Source organism: Pan troglodytes, chromosome 13 (assembly GCF_028858775.2).
Source record: "Pan troglodytes isolate AG18354 chromosome 13, NHGRI_mPanTro3-v2.0_pri, whole genome shotgun sequence".
Taxonomy (NCBI): Eukaryota; Metazoa; Chordata; class Mammalia; order Primates; family Hominidae; genus Pan; species Pan troglodytes.
The window spans coordinates 52,815,794-52,836,805 of NC_072411.2; the positions used below are offsets into that span (position 1 = coordinate 52,815,794).

At 38.5% G+C, this 21,012-nt stretch overlaps 1 long non-coding RNA gene across 1 annotated transcript in view; it reads right to left on the minus strand.

The window, feature by feature from the left end:
- Nucleotides 1-353: 353 nt before the first annotated feature.
- Nucleotides 354-21,012, minus strand: part of LOC107973707 (uncharacterized) — a 32,594-nt gene continuing 11,935 nt past the window's right edge. The window contains exon 3 of the long non-coding RNA XR_001716100.4: nt 354-1,394. This is a non-coding gene — a long non-coding RNA (uncharacterized LOC107973707). The remainder of the gene's footprint in view (nt 1,395-21,012) is intronic.

Below are 21,012 nucleotides of genomic sequence, written 5' to 3' on the forward strand. Positions count from 1 at the left end.
GTACATGCCTATTGCAGATTTTACCAAAGACATCCTCCAGTGCATTACTAATCAGGGTCAAGATGTCAGGCAGGGCTGCATAGGAGCTGGATTAAGATTATATGGCTACATATGAACAGGTAGTAGATGAGTTTCTCCCTTTTTCAACTTCTCTCCTACCTGTGATTCGTCTTTTTACAGTTTCCTTAACTTTTCAATCTAAGATTGTATCAAAAAATAGTTTGTCCTGGATTATTTAAGAACATTTATTAACCATTTGCAGACATAAGAGATCTACAAAACTTTCTACTTGGAAGAGAGCGGACATCAATCTGCTTATTTTTGAGCTGTGATCGTTCATCAAGTCTGCTTCTGTGACATCTTTTTCCAGCTTTATTGAGGCATAATTGACAAATAAAACTGTATAAATTTAAGATGTAAAATGTGATGATTTGATATACATATATATTGTGAAATTATTACTACAGACAACTTAGTTCACACATCCATTACCTCACATAAGTATATGTGTGTGGTGAGAACATTTAATATCTACTCTCTTAGCAAATGTCAATACAATACAGTATTAACTATAGTTATCATGCTGTACATTAGACCCCAGAACTTATGCCTTTTATAACTGAAAGTTTGTACTCTTTGACCAACATCTCCCCATTAGAACATGATTTTTTATTTATTAAAATTGCCTATTTTATTTTGATAAATCCATAGATTCTTAAGAGTTGCAAAGGAAACTTTGAAAGTCAGCCCTCATGCAGCGAGACTTCCCACATACATGCATAGCAGAAACATACACATACCTAGTGATAATAGCATTTATATTGCAGAACTTGTTTTACAATTTGCAACGCATACACATATGCAGGCTTTCTAGTGGAATATGAACATACACAGACATAAAGCCATCTGGTCTCTCCTTAAATACTACTCACAAGTAGTATTACATCATGGGGGGCTCATTACATTCAAGGCAGTCTACTCATTCTTTTAGTCTTGGAGATTCTAACAGAAATCATGCCAGCCAGTGAGAGAAAATTCAGTTCTTTGATACGGATAGCTGAACCTCAACATTTCCAATCTCTCACCTACACAACTGCAGGAAGTCCAATTTTCATAGAAAACTCCTGACAGTCTTCAGAGGTGCTTGTGTACAGCAGTCCTTGCTCCCCACGCTAGCCAACCTGCCTAGGATGTTTCCATAGCAACCCCAGTCTCAAATTCGGCCCCATCACTGTTATCCTTGGAACTGGATGCCCTCCCTGGAATCTCAATCTGGAAACATGTGTCTTTCTTGTAGGAAACAGTCCTCTGTGTTATTCTCAGTCTCTCAGCCAGCCTGTGCCAAAATTGTTAAGGCAGGATGGGTCTTTCGATTCACACACGTTCATTTTCTCCTAAGGGCAAAACACACAGCCAGAATGGCTGGGTCAAGATGAGATACAAGATTAGCCACAACCAGGTAACTAAAACTATCATTGCCTTCCAGCATGCAGACCCGATTACTGAGTCTAGGCCACACTTTATCTTTCTTATGATGAGTTCCCTCTCAGGGCCACCTTTGTCTTTTCTTTCAATCTGACTTTGATAGGGCCTCTCCTGAGTGTAATACTTTTAAAAATATATTTGAAACCAAGTTTTGGACAGTATTGATCTATCATCCCACCCACATGAGCCTCCACCCACAAGCCAAAACTTAAACACCTTTGAAAGTCATCACTCATTTATGCAGTGAGATTATGCAGTAAGTGTAAATCGATGAACAATTGAATACTCAGGAAAATGATTGCTGCCTGCGTACTCACCAGATATCTCAGTTTCTGGCAGGTCATGGCTCCCTTTTCTATTTCTTCTAAGAAAAATATCTACATCTTATTACCTCTTACCCTTCATTTAAGTTTTGCCCTCTGGAAAATACTTTCTCCTCATAAAATTCCATTCAGACACCACTCTTTTCCAGTCTAAATATACTATTTCATTCCCATTTCTCACAGGCCACAACCCCAAGATCACTAATATGCCCTATAAAATTTAATTGCTCCAGCCACTGCCCAACTTCAACAGGACATACTTGGATGTCCTGCTTCCCTTATTCTGGGTACCATTTGCTTCGAAAAGTCCTAAAATTGATGTTTGCCTCTTGTGTAATACTAGATAGGTACTGAGCTAATAATTTAAAAATTAACAAAGGTTAAGTTCACCCTAAACATGGCTCTATTCAGGGTCAACAAGAATCTTCACGTTGCTAGTGATCAGACCCAGCACTCACATGACTATCTCCATGAACAGCTATCTCAAATTTCACATGTTCCAAACTGAAACTCTATTATTCTTCCACTAACCTAGCCCACTTACACTCGTCCTCCTCAAAGTTTCTCAGTTATTAATATCCTCCTTACAATTGCTCAGGCCAAAAGCCTTATTGTTATTCTTGAATACTTTCTTCACATTCCCTATCTAATTCATCAGCAAATTCAGTAAGCTCTTCCTTCAAACTATACCCAGAATTTCTGCAAGCCCGTCTCAAGCCTCCCTTCAGCACCACTCTGATTCATACCTCAGCTATCTCTCACCTGGCTCAATACAATAGATCCTAGCTGGTCTCCTTGCTAGTCAACACAGCAGCAAAAATGATCCTGTTAAAACACAAGCCAGCTCATGGTTCTCTTCTCAGTGTCCTCTGACAGCTTGGCAGTTCTTTCAGAAAAAAAGCCAGTCTTTACAATGGCCTGCCAAACCCTACAAGGTCCACCTTCTCCTTCCCTTACCATGCTTCAGCCATGCTGGTCTCCTCGTGTCTTTGAACCATACCAGGCACATTCAGGCCCAGTTCCCCTGGAATGTTTTCCCCAAAGACACACATACTCTGCTCCCTCGCCTCCTTCAAGTCCATATTCTAATAGCATACGTCTTTTCTAAAATGCTCTTAGGTGATTTGATTGGGCAAGATTTCCTCATCAGGTGCCCCACGTGCACCCACGGAAGGTCCTCCCTCTTCTAGTGGGTGCCTGAGTTCCCACCTCAAGACCTGAATGTACACTAGTCCCTCCAATGAGACCACTGCTACTCCACACCAAGACGGCTGAAATTCTACACATACTCTGTGGCCCAGATAGATGCTCCCTGTTCCATGAATTCTTCTCTGATCTCTCTTGCAAAAAGCCACCTCTTCTTCCTGGGAAACCAGAGCATTGATTTGCACTCATTCTTGCATTCATTCTTGTATACAACCTTTTTATGTGACTTGTGTCCCTTAAATAGGTATTCTAATTTAATTTAGGAGTATAATTATAATCTTACTAGGTTTTTATAAACTTGAGATTATAAACTGCATTTTACTTGCTACTTTATTGGCCTAACATAAAATGAGAATTCAATAAAATGGTTATTGAATAATTAGATAACAATGGAATAAGTAATAAGCAAATTAAGATAGGGTCTTAAACTGCTCTTTTTAAATAGTCATTGTTTTTCTTAATTAGGCGCATTTAAATAAGAGTGTCATTGTAATTTTTTTTTTTTTTTTTTTTTGAGTCAGAGTCTCACTGTGTCACCCAGGCTGGAGTGCAGTGGCCCAGTCTCGGCTCACTGCAATCTCCACCTCTCCAGTTCAAGCAATTCTCCTGCCTCAGCCTCCTGAGTAGCTAGGATTACAGGCACATGCCATCATACCCAGCTAATTTTTGTATTTTCAGTAGAGATGGTGTTTTGCCATATTGGCCAGGCTGGTCTCAAACCCCTGACCTCAGGTGATCCACCTGCCTCGGCCTCCCAAAGTGCTGGGATTACAGGTATGAGCCACCGTGCCTGGCTGTAATCTTAAATTAATAATATCAGTGACAGTAGTATTTAAATTGCCACCAATCATTTTGATGTCATTATTTAAAATGTTTTTTATTATTAAAAATGCCTACTACTAATATTTTCCTGGCTTTTTATCTTCAAGTATGGTTGTGTTTATACAAAATACATGGTATATAAAGTATATATTTGTCTGCATATATTGGATATGCATTTATATGTATAAATATTTAACAATGCATCCTCTTAGCAAAGGAAAATGTACATATGTACAAGTTGCATTTTCTATGTAGGCTTGTGTGTTTGTGTTTGTGTGAGCATCACATAACATTTCAAGTAGGACTATTGATCAAAGATGATAGTAACTAATAGAAAGGCCCTAGGCATTTCTAAGGACTAGAATACTTTGAAGTATTTCAGAAAGAACATATTGACCTCTTTTGGGAAAAAGATTATGTGCAGCAATCAGACATGACTATCTAATGTTGAAGATCAAAGGGTATTGACTGAAATCTGCAGTTGCCATAGCTATTGAGCCCTGTGAATTTACTATAGTTCTCTTATTACAAGCACAAGATTTATAGTTAAGACCTGCTCTATTGACGAGACGGGTTATCTGTTCACTAAATCTAGGAGTTTTCCAGAATGATTTTCAGCCCATGTTGTTTTGCTAAATTGAATCTGATTCAGTGAAATTAAAATGTTCTCAAGGCACACATTCATAATCTACTCTAACTCTATCAATCTTTTTAAGATGTGCAAAATATCCTAACCACAACTCTAGTCTTAGAGGATAAGATGCTTATGGCATATTTTTATATGGGGCAGGCTCTCAATGGGCTGCAATGCGTGAAACGGAGATTCAGTCGCAAGGATGACAAAGTAGCGCCAAGCCAGCAGGTCTCAAAATGCTCCTCACAAAATAGCTTAATGCCTTTTCCCTGGTGACACCATGTGGATCCCAAAATCTCAATCATCAAAGCACGCCTGGTTATCTAAAGCTACTTTCTGAAACCTTCCTTCAAATAAGGATTTTAAAACATAATCCGACCTTTGGCTGACTTCTCTAAAATTGACCTTGTTCTCAATTTCTTATTGTGAAGCAGGTTCACCATGTACTGGTTACCCGCTTAGAAGAGTCCAGTGAGAGACAGAACACTCACAAACAAGTTATATAAAGCAGGTTGATTACTACAGATAGACAGCAAGGGACAAAAGGAGCCTAGGATCCATCGTCAGCCAGTCCTCCAAGGCTCAAAAAGCTGCAGGGGCAGAAGTAGTCTTGACTGCACATGCTCTTCTTGCACCACAGCTGAAGGATGCCAAAAGGCAGCCTGCCTTGGGTGAGTTATCTCAGGAGCAATGTGACCCACTGGGGAAAGCTTTGAAGGGCATATTGTGTCCAGAGAAGGGAGGAACAAAGCCCAGGCTGTCCAGAATAGTTCCTCCCTAACTCAAGGTGTTATATTTCCTGGGAGGAATGGGAACAAGGCTTGAGCTGTTTCAGGCAGGTTCTCCCTGTCTCAGAATGTTGCAGTCCCAGCACATTCTGCAGACATTCTTGAGAACTACAAGCAAGAGAAGTGGAGAGAACTGGGCTTGTCCAAGGCCATCAGAGAACTGTCCGGCACTTATTCTATTATTCTAAAAAAATTCCATTTATTCATCTAATTACTGAATAGATATTTGCCTGTTTGGCCACTACTACCAATGAAGTATTTTCATAACTAAATGGGGTGATTGGCAATGAGGGAAAATGGGGGAAAAGCCAGTCAGGAAGTGTTCAGCTACTATACACTCAGATCTAAAAGGATGTTGTGCGAGTAACTGGATTCTCTCCAGTTGTTATTTGCCTTGATGTTCATGAATGTGCCTTCTGTTGCTTCTGGAGGCCTTAGGGGAAATAATTTCCAAAACTCGTAATTTTGTTTATTATACTAGAAATAAAAAAATATGCACTGTGAGGAACACCACGCATACAGATGGAAGTCCAAAAGTGTGATCTTGGCAGCCAGATTGCCTGGGTTTGAATTCCGGCTCAAGTCACTGAGCTTCAGTCTCCTCAACTGTAAAATAGAAAAAGTTATAGTTTCTACCTCGTAATGCCTTGTAAAATGTTAAGAAATTCATATAAACAAAGTACATGACACATAACAAGTGTTCAATGAACTTAAGCTATTATTTTCAGGACACTATTTTGCTAAGAATTTTTTTTAAGTAAGAGGAGGAAGAAAGGAAGAAAAAATTCTTGTGATTTCAAATATAATTTTTTTTAAATATAAGGAAGTTGCCTCTGGATTTATTTTACAATCCTTTACTCTGCTTTGATCAGACACTGCACTTTAAGTTTTGTTCTTAGAAAATATATTAATCTTTTGAAATATGCCACAGTTATTCTTCAGATCTTAATACAAATACTTCATAGCAATTAGATACAGTGACTACTTATTCAAGTTCAGACCATTTAGGACAAACTAGAATATTGCATTACAGTTTATGGCAACTAATTAGAGCAAAAGTTTATTCTAGTTCCTCAAATGGGGGAGAAAAAGTTTTCTGCTATATTTTTTAAGCTTTTTACTGGAGTGCCATCTGCAGCCTTAAAAAAAAAAAAAAAAAAAAAAAAACAGTAAAGTACTTTGGAAATCCAAGGCTGTGGTCCATGGCCATGGTTTCCATAGTAATAGTGGCCTAAATCCATACATCCCTAACTAGTTACACATATAATTGTATGAAGTATAGCAGTAAGAAAGAAAGATGCTTTGCGTAATATGCAAAATCATCACACCTTCATTCTTTTGCCTCCAAGCATTCTCTCTGTTCATCAGTAAAGAAGAGAATGAGATAATAATATGTAGCCATGTGATAAACACCAGAGTCCGTTTAATATTTATTTTGTTCATAACTCAGTATCCGTGTCTGTTTAAAATACCAGGGGGTATAATCATCAAATTGAAATCAAGCTGGAAAAGTAACACATGGAAAAATTCTCTTTCCTCGGGCTAAGAGGATTCACCCACTTGCTCACTCACCCTCAAGTCAAGTACTCATAAAATGGTGACTATAATAAGTAAGGATGGATTGTATATTTCCAAATTGCTAAATTTGGAAATTAGCAGTAGATTTTAAATGTTTTTACCACAAAAAAATGGTAAGTATGTGAGGTGATAGATTTGCTAACTAGCCTGATTTATCATTCCATTTTATATTGTAAATGTATGTCCACACTTCCTATTGTACTTCATAAATATATGCAATTATTATTTGTCAATTAAAAATGAAATTGAATATCAAAAAAGAAATTATTTTCTCTTGCTCTGGAGACCTACAACATAGCTTTCAAGCAATGCATTCTAGAATTTCCAGGGAAAATCCATTGTGTTCCTTCCCAAGGCCTTCTGTTGAGGTTTTGATCTACACCGCTTAGCTTTGCATCAAACCCAAGAAAAAGCCAAGCTAGAGTCTTTATTCCAAGCATACATACAGGAATCCAGAAAATACATGAAAAAATAAAGTTGCTATTGTGATATGTAGAAGTGGGCGCAAGCACTCTACTCTACTGAGAGTTGGTAGAGTTCTCAGCTGCTCTTATTCTGAGACAGCTTTGTTGTAATTTGGCAAGATTTAGGAATGTGGGAGTTTTTTCCTGTTGGTTCATGAACAATTTTTATCTGTCATAGAACAATAATTGCCGGCCAGAGTATTAAAGTTCAGAAGATAATTTAATAATGCAAAAGGAACAAAGTGAACTTGGAAAGCTGTGTTACTACTGCGCAGTCTCTTGCCCTGCAGAGAACTGATGTTATCAATAGTTTTATTATATAATCTTGCTGTAAGCAACAAATATACTATAATTTAGCTGGAGTTTCATCTAAAAAATAAAAATTGTTTAAAGAAGAAAACTATGGTGTAACTTCCAAATCTTCCAAATTAGCTACACTGGAAAAAAAATTAATCTTCTCTTAGTTGCTATAATTTGAGTCTATGAGTCTAACTCATGAATAGTGTGAGGATGTTTTTATGTATTTTTCTAATAGATTAAAATGAAAAGTATTTGGGATCCAGAGGTTTTGTACACAGACGGGAACTTATCAGCAGATTACTTTTGAAGTATTTTGAATATTATGACTTCCCTAAAGTTGTCCCTCTTTTAATTCTAATTGCATAGATTTTACTTATGCTTAAATGCTAGAGTCAAATTTAAATTTTTCCCCCCTGAAAATAGATTTGAAATTGTGGCATAGGGACTCCAAAGACCCATAAATACCAGTGGAGTACCAAAGGAAAAAGCTTTGAAAGTGAATATTGCTAGCAAAAATTTTTTTTACAATCTCTAATTCAAAAATATTTCTAGAAATATTTTGTCTAGGGCATTTAGGTAATCAAAAAAGGTCTACAAAAAAAAAAGCAAGTGAGATGAGAGCACTATCATTAATCATTCAAATGGACTCAAAATGAAAAAGATTGAAAATCGTTCATTAATATTTTATCTGTTTCTCTGTTAAATTGTTCTATTGAAATTGAGTTCAAGGATATAGACAGTAACAACAGACCATTGATATCTGTATCTATATGTCTAGAGAGAAAGAGATTTTATTTTATTTTGTTTCATTTTATTTTATTTTTTGAGCCAATGGAAAGTTGTGTAGTCAAAGAAACCTTAAGATACTGAATTTCAGAAAATGATAAGCCCTTGGTCGGTGACCTGAGGTCAGTACTACTCTCTTCCATTGATACAAGTGCCAAGTCTGGTCATAGGTAAGTATAGTATCTTGCCAGCCATAGGTCAGGGGAAGAGAGGGTTGGTATGCTGGAGTAAGGAGAAATTAGCAAAGCTTTTAGCTATCACATGAACCTGCTTGAAAGACTGGAATCTGCGGCAGTTCCGACATCAGAAACAGTTCCTTCCAACTGCCACTGATTCTTCCCCACAAGCCTGCAGTAGTTCAGGATGCACAGTGCTACGCTGGAAAACAAAGAATTATTTCCTGAAGTCCTGGTGGTGCTTATATTCCTAAGTCCCACTACAGAGAAATGCTTGCAGTACACTTAGAACAGATCTTAACCTCAAGTCATTTAACACAGGAGGGGCACTGTACTTTGTAAAGTGGCAACCCAACCTCAGACCTAGCTCAGCTGCAGATTGGATCAAAGGGATCTCTGTCTAGCTATCTGACAGAGGAAACAGTAGCCCCTCTCTGGGGGAAAGAAAACTTAGTTTAGTCTCTATGAGCCTCTTAAACATAATATATGCCATGCAATTTTAAAAAAGACATATGCAAGGAAATAGGAGAATTTGACCCATAATCAAAATTATATATACACATATATGTGTATATATATATATTTAATAGAAGCAAAACTATACATACAGAATTAACATACAAGATCTTTAAATAAATCATAACATTTTAAAGAATTTAGAGAAAAAGATGGAGAATTTCAGCATAGAAATGAAGACTTTAAAAAGAGCCAACTAAAAATTCTAGAAGTAAAAAATACATTATCTAAATTAAAGATTTTTGGATAGGCTTAACAGTAGTCTAAATTTAGTAAAAGAAAGTATCAGAGAACTCTTAGCTCAATAGAAATGATATAAATTGAACCACCAAATTTTAAAAAGAATGAAAAAAGAGCTTTTGAGACATGTGGCACACTAACAAATGGCCTAATATGTATGCAATTTGTGTCCCAGACAAAGAAGAAAGAAAATCAGGCAGAAGAATTGTTTGAAGAGATAATGACTGGAATTTTTTTCAAAGTCAATGAAAGACATTAACCCACATATACAAGAAGCTCAGAGAATCTCATGCAGGACAAATACTAGGAAAACTGTACTGAGGCATATAATAGTCACAATTTCTGAAAAGAAACAGTCATATTTAATTTGGGGAAACAATAATAAGAATTAAAGCTTACTGTCTTGTCATCATAAAAAATGGAAGCCAGAAGAGTGATTTGGTGTCTTAAACTTCTGCAACAAGAACAACAACAAAATTCAACCTAAAATTCTATAATTATCCAAAAAGTCCTTCAAAATTGAAAACAAAGAAATTCATTTTTAGATGAACAAAATCTGAGGCAGTTTGTCACTAGCAGACCTGCACTACAAGAAATATTAAAGGAATTTCAGAATGAACAGAAATTATTCCACATGGAAGTCTGGACCTTCAGGAAGGAAAGAAGACCCCAGGAAATGAATATACAGTACCATTTGTAAACTTATTCACTTTACTGATTAAGCAATAAAATCAACAATGTACTATGAGGTTTATAAGATATACAGATGTATATGGCAAAAATAACACCATGTGTAGAAGGAAATAAATGGAATTACATAGTTCTTACATTGTTCTTAAAGTAATATAATAGTAATTCAAAATAGCTGTAATAAATTAAGGGTGCATATTGTAATTTCTAAGTAAAAATACAAAAATATGGGGGGGAGCAGTGTCAAGATGGCTGACTAGAAACAGTGGCATACAGAGGCTCCCATCGAAAAAAACCATAATAAGCATGTGAATCCTTCACTGGCAACCAAAGTATCCAGGTTCTCTCATCAGAACTGACTAGGAGGCTGGCATAACCCAGGGAGAGAAGGAAGAACAGTGTGGTGTGGCAGCCCATCAGAGAGTCATTGTGGGGGACGGGGGCAGGGGAGTCCTCTTCCCCCAGCCAAGGGAGGCAGTGAGTGAGTGTGCAGCCCAGTCAGGAAAACCGTGCTTTTTCCATGGAACTGTGCAACCCATGGATTGGAAGATCCCATTCGCAAACCCACGCCACCGGGGCCTAGAATCCCAACCCTGGAATGCACGGATTCTCAACAGCCTCTCAGCTGGAATCTGCTTAAGCCTACCAAAATCCTGGGGGTAGGGGCGACCAGCACGCGTACGCTGAGGGTGCCTGCTGTCTAAGCCATTTGGGCTACTTAGGGGAGGGGCAGCAGCCATCACTGGGACTTGCAACTGCCTAACACACTAAGCTCCCTGGGTGGGGAAGGGGCAGCATCCTTCTCTACAGCTTTAGGCTGTGCTGTTCCCCTGCTGGAGCCAGGGAGTCTGGATGGCTTGGTCCCAAGACTTGTCCCCCATAACCCAACACACCAGCTGTAGCAGTCTGCAGCCAGAGTGCCTCTTCAGGCCTGGCCCTGACCCATCTTTTCTCACTGGGTGGGGCTTTCCTGCAGGAACTCCAATAACTCCAGCCAGAGGCTCAGAGACAGAACCCAGATCTCTCTGTGCCTGAGCTCCTAATGGGAGGGATTGGCTGCAGTCTCTGCAGACCAGCAGACTTAGCCTTTCCTCCTGCTAGTTCTGAGGGATCCAGGCAGCCCAGACAAGTGGGTTTCCCTCAAGAGAAGCACACCCCCTCCACCAAGTGACAAAGTGCTTCGTTAAATAGGTACTGTCCCCTGTGCCACCCAAGTGTGTGAGCCCCTCCAAAAGGGGTTGTCAGACATCCTATACAGGAGCAATCCTACTGGCACCAGGTTGGTGACCCTCAAGGTCAGAGGTTCCAGAAGAAGGAGCAGACACCCATCTTTGCTGTTCTCCAGCCTCCTTCAGTGACATCTCCAGGCGCGGGAGCAAATCAAGATCAGAGAAGAATTGAAGGAGATAGAGACATGAGAAACCCTCCAAAAAAATAGAAGAATCCAGGAGCTGGTTTTTTGAAAAAACTAACAAAATAGATAGACCACTAGCTAGACTAATAAAGAAGAAAAGACAGAAGAATCAAATAGATGCAATAAAAAATGATAAAGGGGATATCACCACTGATCCCACAGAAAAACAAACTACCATCAAAGAGTACTATAAACATTCTACGTAAATAAACTAGAAAATCTAGAAGAAATTGATAAATTCCTGGACACATACACCCTCCCAAAACTAAACCAGGAAGAAGTCGAATCCCTGAATAGACAAATAACAAGTTCTGAAATTGAGGCAATAATTAATAGCCTACCAACAAAAAAAAGCCCAGGACCAGAAGAATTCACAGCTGAATCCTACCAGAAATTCAAAGAGGAGCTGGTACCATTCCTTCTGAAACTATTTAAAACAATTGAAAAGAAGAGATTCCTCCTTAACTCATTTTATGAAGCCATCATCATCTTGATACCAAAACCTGACAGAGACACAACAAAAAAACAAACCTTCAGACCAATATCCCTGATGAACACCAATGCAAAAATCCTCAATAAAATACTGGCAAACCAAATCCAGCAGGACATCAAAAAATTAATCCACCATGATCAAATTGGCTTCATCCCTGGGATGCAAGGCTGGTTCAACATACACAAATCAATAAACATAATCCATCACATAAACAGAACCAAAGACAAAAACCATATGATTATCTCAATAGATGCAGAAAAGGCCTTCGATAAAATTCAACATCCTTCATGTTAAAAACTCTCAATAAACTAGATATTGATGGAACAAACATATCTCAAAATAATAAGAGGTATTTATGACAAAACTGCAGCCAATATCATATTGAATGGGCAAAAGCTGGAAGCACTTTCTTTTAAAACTGGTACAAGACAAGGATGCCCTCTCTCACCACTCCTATTCAACGTAGTATTGGAAGTTCTGGCCAGGGCAATCAGGCAGGAGAAATAAATAAAGGGTATTCAAATAGGAAGCAAGGAAGTCAAATTATCTCTGTTTGCAGATGACATGATTGTATGTTTAGAGAATCCCATCATCTCAGCCCCAAAACTCATTAAGCTGATAAGCAACTTCAGCAAAGTCTCAGTATACAAAATCAATGTGCAAAAATCACAAGCATTCCTATACAACAACAATAGACAAGCAGAGAGCCAAATCATGAATGAACTCCCATTCACAATTGCTACAAGGAGAATAAAACACTTAGGAATACAACTTACAAGGGACATGAAGGACCTCTTCAAGGAGAACTACAAACCACTGCTCAAGGAAATAAAAGAGGACACAAACAAATGGAAAAACATTCCATCCTCATGGATAGGAAGAATCAATATTATGAAAATAGCCATACTGCCCAAAGTAATTTATAGATTCAATGCTATTCCCATCAAGCTACCAGAGACTTTCTTCACAAAATTAGAAAAAACTACTTTAAATTTCATATGGAACCAAAAAAGAGCCCACATTGCCAAGACAATCCTAAGCAAAAAGAACAAAGCTGAAGGCATCACACTACCTGACTTCAAACTATACTACAAGGATACAGTAACCAAAACAGCATGATACTGGTACCAAAACAGATATATAGATCAAGGGAACAGAACAGAGATCTCAGAAATAACATCACATATCTACAACCATCTGATCGTCAACAAACCTGACAAAAACAAACAATGGAGAAAGGATCTCCTATTCAGTAAATGGTGCTGGGAAAACTGGCTAGCCATATGCAAAAAACTGAAACTGGACCCCTTCCTTACACCTTATACAAAAATTAACTCAAGATGGATCAAAGACTTAAATGTAAAACCCAAAACCATAAAAACCCTAGAAGAAAACCTAGGCAATACCATTTAGGACATCGGTATGAGCAAAGACGTCATTACAAAAATGCCAAAAGCAATTGCAACAAAAGCCAAAATTAACAAATGGGATCTAATTAAACTAAAGAGCTTCTGTACAGCAAAAGAAACTATCATCAGAGTGAACAGACAGTCTACAGAATGGGAGAAAATTCTTGCAAGCTACCCATCTGACAAAGGTCTAATATCCAGAATTTACAAGGAGCTTAAACAAATTTATAAGAAAAAAAACAACCCCATCAAAAAGTGGGCAAAGGATATGAACAGATACTTCTCAAAAGAAGACATTTATGCTGCTAAGAAACATGAAAAAAAGCTCAACATTACTGATCATCAGAGAAATGCAAATCAAAACCACAATGAGATACCATCTCACTCCAGTCAGAATGGCGATTATTAAAAAGTCAGGAAACAATAGATGGTGGCGAGGCTGTGGAGAAATAGGAATGCTTTTACACTGTTGGTGGGAATGTAAATTAGTTCAACCATTGTGGAAGACAGTATAGCGATTCCTCAAGGATTTAGAACCAGAAATACCATTTGACCCAGCAATTCCATTACTGGGTATATACCCAAAGGAATATAAATTATTCTATTATAAACACACATGCACACGTATGTTTATTGCAGGACTATTTCCAATAGCAAGGACATGGAACCAACCCAAATGACCATCAATCATAGACTGGATAAGGAAAATATGGCACATATACAACATGGAATACTATCTAGCCATAAAAATGAATGAGATCATGTCTTTTGCAGGGACATGGATGAAACTGGAAGCCATCATCCTCAGCAAACTAACACAGGAACAGAAAGCCAAACACCACATGTTCTCACTCATAAGTGAGAGTTGAACAATGAGAACAGATGGACACAGAGAGGGGAAAAACACACACCAGGGCCTGTTGGGGGGTAGGGAGTGAGGGGAGGGGATTTAGAGGACGAGTCAATAAGTGCAGCAAACCACCACAGCAAACATATGCCTATGTAACAAACCTGCACGTTCTGCATGTGTATCCCATCTTTCTAGACGAAATAAAGAAAAAAAACACAAAAACATGCAATTTAAAAACCAAGAAAGGTGATAAAATTAATTAAAAACTAAAACATTGCCCAAGATTATGTAACAAAAGGCCATATGGTTTTATTTCTTGCCCTTGTTTTTAAGAAAACTCGTTCCTTATTTTTTTATAGTTAAATTATTTGTCTAAGTTGGATATTAGATTATGAAGTATTTGGATTCCAAATAATTAAGTGTTTTCAAGAAAAAAATAAAACACCCTTAGAACTTGATTCCTATATGCATATATATTTTAAATGAAGATAAGGATATATTTTCTTTTCTTTCCTTTTCTTTTTTCTTTTTTTTTCTTTTTTCTTGAAACAAGGTCTCACTCTTTTGTCCAGGCTGGAGTACAGTGGCACAATCACAGCTCATTACAGCTTCAAACTCCTGGGCTAAAGCAATCCTCCTGATTCAGCTTCCCAAGTAGCTGGAACTACAGGCACACACTGCCATGCGTGGCTAATATTTTCTTGAGTGTATATCAACACCCATCATTGAGAGATCATTTTGATAAATCCTAAGAAAAGAATACTATAGTGGATCATGAAGGCCATATTTTACTAGCTTGCAACATCAATGGTGGATCACTGGGCATGGTGGTGCACATCTGTCATACCAGCTACTTTGGAAGCTGAGGTGGGAAGATCGTTTGAGCCTAGAGGTTTGAGAGTGAGCTATGGTTGTGCCACTGCACTCCACCCTGGGCAACAGAGCAAGACCCCTGTCTCTAAATAAGTAAATAAAATCCTCATAGTGGATTACTACAAGATGGCATTTTCGTTCTGTTAAATAGACCATGTGATCTATATTCAAGAATCCAATCAATGGGACACAACAGTAGTTTCCTGGGTTTAGAACATCAGAGCTTACACTGTTTCACACCTAATTTTCTGCTCCAAGGTGGCTCCGTTGCACAATGGATAGCACAATTCTCTGCTCAAGCCAGTCAGATTTTAGGGACACAAAAGCAACGATGTTCAAAGATGACAGTTATGGAGGTAAAACTAAAACCAGAGATTGGAAATCCTCAGCCAAGATTTATGGATATAGACAATCAGTTATTTATCCCAAATTCTCCTTACTTAACTCCTATGAATTCAACACAGTGAGAATTTAAAAGTCTTTGTCATTGGATGCCCTAAGCTGAAAGAAGAAAAATTGAATGTTTACATTCTCTATAGTTGTTACTATATAAAATAACTGAAAGTACAGCTATATCTAGTTACGAACCACTGTATTTGAATTTATGTTTTTTCTGTTACTTGTGTTTGAAAGTAATTTCATTTGTTTTATGGAGTGCTATAAAATTTCTCCACCTAGAGAAGGTCACTTCTTGTGAAGCCTATTCAAATACGGTGCATAAAGAAAAAAAGGGAATGTGGCACTTTTAAAACGCAAAATTTTTGATAATCCTCTCACTAAAAGGTAGAGACTACTTCCATTCCCCTTAGATATGGGTTAGCCTTGGTGGCTTCTCTCTAAGGAATAGAATGAGACTGAAGTGATGCTGTGTGACATCCAAGGGTAGGCTAAATACAGTGGAAGAGCTTCCACCTGGCTTTCTCTCTCTCTCTGGATGTTTACCCTTAGAACTCAGCCACCATGCTGTGAGGAATTCAAGCCACATGAAGAGGCCAAATGGAGGTTTGCCAGCTAACAGCCCTGCTTAGTACCCCAGGTGAAGTTTAGCATCAACCACCAGGTATATAAGTGAATAAGCCTTCAGACAATTTCAGCCCCTAAACTTTGGGCCACCCCTGGTTACACCATATGGAACAAAGAGCTGACTTTGTTGAGCCTTATCCAGATTGAGATACAGGAGCAAAATAAACATTATTATTGTTCGAAGCTACTAAGTTCCAGTTTGGTTTGTTCTAAAGCAATAGATAACCAAGCAGGACCTAAGATTTCTTGAAAACCACCTATATGTTAGATCTTTTATATAACTAATTAAAATTCAAGTAACCTTAAGTCTAATGAAAGAGACAATTGACTTCTCAGCAATTAAATAATTTTTTAGAAAATTGGTCTATATGATATTTGTTGACAGATTATCTGACCACAAAAAGTCTCATACATCAAAAATTTGTCACACAAATAATCTGGATTTTCATTGTTTTGGAAAATTCCAAAACTAAACTCCAGCCTATTGTTACACAAGCTGTTGTGTTTTACTTCCAGGTCCTTCAGAGTTGTGTTAGGGGAGGGTCACACACATGAGGCTACAGCAGTAAGGGGCACTACATGGAAGGCCTTGAAGGCCAGGCTCGGGCAATTGAGGGCCATTGAAGGCACTGGAGATGGAACATGCCATAATCAGAAATATGTTTTCTGAGGCTGATAAAGTTTCAAAATCAACTTTTCATGATATAGGAAGACCAACCAATTCTTGAAAAGCTTTTTTCTTTTCCCAATTGCTTCAGTGATAGCCACACATTTCAATAAACCCAATTTTCCTCCATCTGTTCATAAAGATAATCATTCACTGACCCATCCAAACTTTACAACCTTTTTAAAAAAATTCACATTGTCATTTTTACACTAAAAACTTTCAATCAAGTATTTCTCCCCCTGACAGTCCCAAGGATTCCAGGTTGAGTTTCAGAGCCAAATGTTTCTCTGTCTATATTGCCTCCTGCTATGGTTTGAATGTGTCCCCAAAGTTCACAGTGGAAACTTAATCCCTAATGCAACAGCGTTGGGAGGTGGGGCCTTTAAGAGATGATTAGGATATGAGGGCTCTGTCCTCACAAACGAATTAACGCTGTTATTTTGGGAGTGGATTTCTGTTTAAAAGGCTGAGTTTGGCCCCCTTTACCCCCTCCTCTCTCTCTCTATGTGATACCTCTCATCTTATGATGACACAGCCAGAAGGCCCTCACCAGATGTGGCCCCCTCGAATCTTGGACTTCTCAGCCTCCAGAACCATGAGTCCAATAAATTTCTGTTCATTATAAATTACCAACTCCCAGGTATTCTGTTACAGCAGCATAAAATGGACTAAAATATCTCCTTTCTTTAAAAATTATATAGAGCATCTCTTCTTTCGGGGACTCATTAAATTAGGTTTAACTTTTAATTTGTTGCCTCTGCATCACAAATGCTTATTTGTGACATGTTCATATGTTATTTACTTAGTAATCTGAGATTTACTTCAATCTTTCCTGCATCACCCCACTCACTATTTTAACTCCTTTGCCTCAGATTGTTTCATAATTTTCCTTTGTATGTTTCTGTTGATCTTCCTATATGATCTTGTAATTAATCTTTATCTCTTTCTCCTTTAGTTTTTTTAAAATTATAGTACCTGTGATGATTAATATTAGGTGTCAACTTAATTGGATTGAAGGATGCTTAGATAGCTGCTAAAGTATTGTTTCTGGGTGTGTCTGTGAGGGTGCTGCCAGAGAAGATTGACATTTGAGTGGGTGGACTGGGAGAGGAAGACCCACATTAAATGTGGGTGGGCACCATATTAATCATCTACAAGTGTGGCTAGAACAAAGCAGTTGGAAGAAGGTGGGATAACCTTGCTAGCTGAGTTCTCTGACCTTCATCTTCCTCCCGTGCTGGATGCTTCCTTCCACTCCTCCTGCCCTTTGACACCAGATCCCAGGTTCCTCAGCCTTTGGACTCTGGGACTTGTATCAGTGGCTTGCCAGGGGCTCTTGGGCCTTCAGCCACAGACTGAAGCCTGCACTGTAGGTTTCCCTGCTTTTGAGGCTTTTGGACTCTGACTGAGCCACTGCCAGCTTCTTTCTTCCCCAGCTTCCAGACAGCCTATCATGGGACTTGGCCTTGTAATCGTGTGAGCAAATTCTCCCTAATAAACTGCTTTTTATATATACATATATCCTATTAGTTCTGTCCCCGTGGAGAACCCTGAATACACTTCCTCAGCCTCTAAAGCCTTTCCTCCTGTAGAGATATTCAAGTCCTTTTCTTTCAAGACAGGTATCTCTAATCTCTTTTCCTTATCAGTAAACATTTAAAAACTTCAACTTTACAGTATTTTATTAAATATTCTAAAATCAATAGCTTTCCAATATACTCTAGGGCTTCACTAAACCATTTTTCAATTTCTTCCTGATTTGGGAGCACTACTCTTTTAATGAGCATCTGAATAAATAAGTAATCATTATTCTATTGGCCAGTAGTAATGAGAGACACTTATTACCGGTCTTCTTCAACTTTTTAAGGCCATTTGATTTAGAATTAATATGAATTTCCTTTTTTTTAATTTGAGGCTGATCCTGCTTCCATAACAGTAATAGTTAACCGGTCCAATGGAATCCACACCTTTTTCATATACCCTAATAGCAAAAACTTTAAATGTACATATCCAACATGTGTATATTTAACATTTATACATTTAATACATACATGGTCAATTATATCCCAAAAATGATACTTTTTAAAGAATTAGATAAAAATAAATAGAATTTGTTTATATGTTCTGTATACGTATTGTAGTCTTATCTATCCTATCTTGAAACCTCTGGACTACACTAGTGGTTTGAAAACTTTGATGTCCATTAGAATCCCCTGAGAAAATTGTTAACACATTTAAGAAGCTGAGGACTCACTCAAACTTTTTTTTTTTTTTTTTTTTTTTTTTTTTTTTTTTTTTTTTTTTTTTTTGGATTTTGAGATGGAGTTTCCCTCTTGTTGCCCAGGCTGGAGTGCAGCAGCGTGATCTTGGCTCACTGCAACCTCCACCTCCTGGGTTCAAGCAATTCTCCTGCCTCAGCCTCCCTAGTAGCTGGGATTACAGGTGCCCGCCACCATGCCCGGCTAACTTTGTATTTTTAGTAGAGACGGGGTTTTGCCATGTTGTTCAGGCTGGTCTCGAACTCCTGACCTCAGGTGATCCACACGCCTCGGCCTCCCAAAGTGCTGGGATTACAGGCGTGAGCCACCGCACTGGGCCAAACTTTTTAAATTAGAATCTACTGCTCATGTGTCTTGCTCCTCTTACTCAGGTGACTGCCAGTCTTTGGAAACAGCTGTACTAGATCATTAATTACCAAATATCAGTTAGCTAACAGGCCAGGCTGGCTGAATAATAATCATATGAGATGCTTCACAGTATAAAGTCTCAATTTTAGCAATTTTAGCTCTTACAAAATCTAATTTGTAGGTCACCGAGAAGCCTAGAAATCCAGTTTAACAACCCAAGTGATTCTGTGCACCACCAAGTTTAAGAAATATTAAAGATCTATCAAATTCAAGGTGCAATACTCATCAAATTTTATTTGTATACCATCAGGTATACAAATGATTAAATGAAATATTTAAATCCTAGAAGGCCCATTTTCAGCCCTGCAACCATAACCAATTTATTATTCAATTTATTTTATTTTTCCTTTGCATTTTTCTTTCTATTTTACCTTGCCAGAGGCATTTCTTATTATTTATTTATTTATTTAGTTAGTTAGTTATTATTGAGACCAAGTCTCACACTGTCGCCCCTGCTGGAGTGCAATGGCGCGATCTCGGCTCACTGCAACCTCCGCCTCCAGGTTCAAGCAATTCTCCTGCCTCAGCCTCCTGAGTAGCTGGGATTACAGGTGCCCGCCACCACACATGGCTAAGTTTTTGTATTTTTAGTAGAGACGGGGTTTCACTGTGTTGGCCAGGCTGGTCTTGAACCCCTGATCTCGTGATCCGCCCTCCTCGGCCTCCCAAAGTGCTGGGATTACAGGTGTGAGCCACTGTGCCCGGTCTCTGACTCTTTTTCCCTTCCCTTGAACTTTTTCTTGAAGTCTCTTATGGTAGCCATGAAAATTTACCTTTCAGATGTCTTCTTTGGGAAAGCATCACTGAAAGATGGCTGCAGCCACTGCTAGGAGAGCCTCTACGCCCATCACCTTGTTTGTGCTGGAGCCATGCTTCCCTCAGGCTGCGCCCAGACAATGACTGAGCAGAGCTGGAGCACTAATGTAGGCCCATTCCTGCCAGATGCCCGACTCCTCCAAGGGATGACTGCAGCTCAAGAGCTCGCATCAGCCTGGCTACACTTTTCTTGGAAATGTGCTCAGCCTTAGTTCCTTTCTACACAATCCTCCTTCCTTCTCTCCTTTCCTGGGCTCAGAGCTGCATCATGGTCTGAAGCCTCTTCCCGCCTTCTCCTGCACCCAGTCTTTATCCTGCTTAGGCCTTTTCCTCCTGGCCTCCATAAATCTCATACATGTCTAATCCCATCTTGATGATATATTTCATGAAGCTGGAGGTGTTGTCAGTTTAACTATATTAGTTGTCCTTCTCTGCTGCTCACATAATGCTAACGTATCTGTGACTAGCTCTCTGACCACATCCTATGAAGTCTGTTTACATATTTTCTTCCTCCACATAATTATTTGTTTTAAACATTTTAAATGGTCTGATTCTCCATATTTGAAACACTCTTCATACCTACATATTATCACCAAGTGATACCCTCACTCAAAGCTACTCTGCTGGTAACTCTCTAAAGTCTTCAAAATTTTACCTGGAAGATAATTAGTCTCATCTCCCTTTGCTAACAGTCTCAACTACATTCTTTGGCAGAAATCTCCAACTGGGCTGATAGTGTCCCAAGAATTATTTAGCATGCTGCAGAGATCTC